General features: G+C 45.3%; 1 pseudogene; it reads left to right on the top strand.

Moving 5' to 3' along the window:
• The first annotated feature begins 356 nt into the window (after nucleotides 1–356).
• Nucleotides 357–527, top strand: LOC138668281 (U2 spliceosomal RNA; annotated as a pseudogene).
• The last annotated feature ends 3071 nt before the right edge of the window (nucleotides 528–3598 follow it).

The raw sequence follows: 3598 nt of genomic DNA on the forward strand, positions 1-3598 counted from the left end.
AAATCTGAAGAATTGCAAAGAATCAGCAAGATAAAAGAACACAGTTTTATATGCATATGTATTGTACTGTTTTTATATTTTTACCTTGTTTTAAAATCAGATTTGTATTTGTTTTTGTTATATTTTATTCAGATCTTTGATTTGTTTGAAATGTATGATGTATGTCTGATTTTAATAAAGCTTATTTGAAAAGTGATCTGTTCTTATCAGTTTAATATCTGATATTTCCCCATAGTTTGTAAGCTTGCGAGCAGGGCCCTCACTCCTCCTGGTATCTGTTTTGAACTGTATTTCTGTTATGCTGTAATGTTTATTGTCTGTACAAGTCCCCTCTATAATTTGTAAAGCGCTGCGGAATATGTTGGCGCTATATAAATAAAATTATTATTATTATTTATTATATGTCCACTATTTGGGGACCATATATGAAATGGATTTTTAGAACAGGGAGATGGAAAAAGAGCTTGCTCTGTCCACTCAACGCATTGAACCGTTATTGCAGTATCTCCGGGAACAGTGCACTCCTTCTCTGATCCGGTTTCTAAAAACAGATTGAATTGAAGTTGTCTTTTAACCCTTTATGTGAATTTATTTCAGGGTAAAAGAAGCACATTTCCCAGGCCAAGTGTAGCATTTTGCTCGATTTCGCTTGACCATTTGCAACATTTTGTGTGCCTTGCTTTCACCTATGTATGTCAAGCATTGTATTGCATCCAATATGCAATCAATCAATCAATCAATCAATCAATCAATCAATCAGTCTTTGCTGGTTGCAACAGGTGTGTTAAAATGTAGGCCTGAATTAGGCCTTTGTTACAGAGTTGCAAATATATTGTGCCATCTACAAAATTAGACCCCTGCTGTCAGTACTAAGTGTTTACATTGAAGTATCCAATTAGTAGTTCGGCCATACATACCACATTTCTGACCGCATGCATGAATTCTTTTGTAAAACATTGTCTCCCTCTTGTGGACCACTGACTTTTGAATGTGGTGTATTATATGTATTTTTTAAAACAAGGAAAAATGGGGTCTATGCTGATCTTGAATATGATGCTTGTCTTGTCCATCTACACCTGTGTGAGTAGTATTCTAATGCTTTTGATCAATCAGGTGCGCTGCCTGCAGTAAATAGAATCATCACGGAACCTTCACGTGCAGCCACAATGAGCCTTTGTCAATTGTCTACGGAACCCTCCCGTGTCACAATGGGCCCTTGGCCTATAAGAGGCAGCAAAAAATGGCCACAGTCTTCAGTCTGCTCCTGAGCAGCAGCAGACCACATGGGGGGTCTATCTACGCCCAGCTTCAGGAGAGCTGGGAAGACAACTGCTCGCCTGTCTGTTTTTTGAATTTCCCTCTCGCTCTGCCTGTTTCTTGAATAAGCTTCCTTACCTTGACAAGCCAGCTGGTATGTCACTCTCCATAAGGAGTAACGTTACCCCTTAGACCCCAGTCCAGTGCCTCTCACCTAGCTAAATCAGTTCTCTTGCTTCACACTGACGAGGGCCAAGAGCCCCAAACACCGTGTCTGCGAATTGAGATACTGATTTGGCTTTAATCCTAAGTCATATTGCACGACTCGTTAAAGAGTTGATTGTGACTTGTAGGATCGCTACTTCCAACAGGTGGCACTATAGAGTTTAAGTCCTCTTTTTCTCAGAAGAGGCAATTTGCATATTTGCACTAATAACAAAAGGGGATGGCGGGTGTGTTAAAATAGGCGGAGTTATGCAGATTCAAAACGCGTTATGCACAGATATAACACACACAGAGTTTCTGGAAATGTCTTCCCTACGGCAATCTTTTGCTATGTCTCCACAATGGGTGTCGGTTGTAGGCCTTTGTGCGGCCGAAGTGGCAAACCATTTCTGATCATTGCTTCTCGGCCTAATGGCTGAGATCTTGTGTCTTGCCGAAGAGGTTCCTGTAGTTTCTCCCTCTCGGCCTTGCAGCATCGCCACTTAGGTGGCTTAAGCTGCCTGCTGCTATTGGGGGGTCCGAAGGAAACGAGTAATGATGGGTGTGAGGATACGCTATGCTGGGACCGACGATGTTCGGGTCAAGAATGCTTTCCGCATTGATATCGAGGAATCAAGGAGGAACCATTTCAGCCTGCGTTATTTGGTGGAAGAAGTCATCTTCAGAATCCTGGGAGCGGCTCGTCAATCTATCATCTGTCTTCAAGAGTTTCCAAGGAATGGCCGGTATGTTTTGGTGCTTGATTATGTGGCTGCTTGCCAGAATTTGTTCAGCAACCTGAAGCAGCAAGAGGTTTTGCAGAATTCGGCCTTGGATGGACTCACATTCACGGTATTGTATTCAAGAGGGGAGGTACCAGTCATGGTTTTTATGCATAACCCTTTTGTGAGTATTGAGGACATTGAAAATTTTGAGCTCTGCCACTGCAGCCATGTGGTTTATTCACATAGGGTGCTGAATGAAGTAGGTTTGTGGACCGGTAAGTTTTTTGTACGGTTCCATGAAGACACTCAGGGACCTGGTGGTATCCGTTATCCTCCCCTTAGTTTTGCCATCAGGAAGGATAAAGGTTTTATGTATTTTCCCGGTGCTCCGCGGTTTTGTCGTAAGTGCAAGTAATTTGGACATTTCCAGGAGGACTGTAAAGTGGAGAAGTTCTGTGGGAAATGTAATACTGTGGGCCATCTTGCAAAGGAGTGCACTAACTCCATGGTCTGCAATGTGTGTGGAGGGGAGGGGCACGCTTTAAGAACTGTCCCTTCCGTACCAGGTCTTATGCAGAGGCTGTGTCACCAGGTCCAAGTGCTGCCGCCACCCTTGGTGAAGAGACGGAGGCAGTCAGGGACCTTATGAAGGTTCTAGAAGAGCCAGTTGATTTTGCCAGTGGTGAGGGTGCGGAGATGGAGTGTTCCGATCCTCCATCCCTCCTGGATGTGCGTGGTGAGGGAGAAGTGAGCGGTTCACTCTCCACAATGCCAGTGTTAGCTTTGGAAAGTCCGGAGGCAAAATGTGAAGGTGATGGTGGTCAGGGTGACTTCACTGATGGAGTGGTGATGACTAGGGTTGAGCGAAACGGGTCGTTCATTTTCAAAAGTCGCCGACTTTTGGCAAAGTCGGGTTTCATGAAACCCGATCCGACCCCTGTGCGGGGTCGGACATGCGGTACGCGACTTTCGCGCCAAAGTCGCGTTTCAATGACGCGAAAAGCGCCATTTCTCAGCCAATGAAGGTAAACGCAGAGTGTGGGCAGCGTGATGACATAGGTCCTGGTCCCCACCATCTTAGAGAAGGGCATTGCAGTGATTGGCTTGCTGTCTGCGGCGTCACAGGGGCTATAAAGGGGAGTTCCCGCTGACCGCCATGTTACTGCTGCTGATCTGAGCTTAGGAAGAGGTTGCTGCCGCTTCGTCAGAAGCAGGGATAGCGTTAGGCAGGGTCCATTAACCACCAAACCGCTTGTGCTGTAGCGATTTCCACTGCCCAACACCACCTTCGGTGTGCAGGGACAGTGGAAGCTACATTTTTTTTTTCCCCCTCAGCGCTGTAGCTCATTGGGCTGCCCTAGAAGGCTCCCTGATAGCTGCATTGCTGTGTGTACGCCGCTGTGCAAACCAAC

Source organism: Ranitomeya imitator, chromosome 2, assembly GCF_032444005.1.
Source record: "Ranitomeya imitator isolate aRanImi1 chromosome 2, aRanImi1.pri, whole genome shotgun sequence".
NCBI classification, from domain to species: domain Eukaryota; kingdom Metazoa; phylum Chordata; class Amphibia; order Anura; family Dendrobatidae; genus Ranitomeya; species Ranitomeya imitator.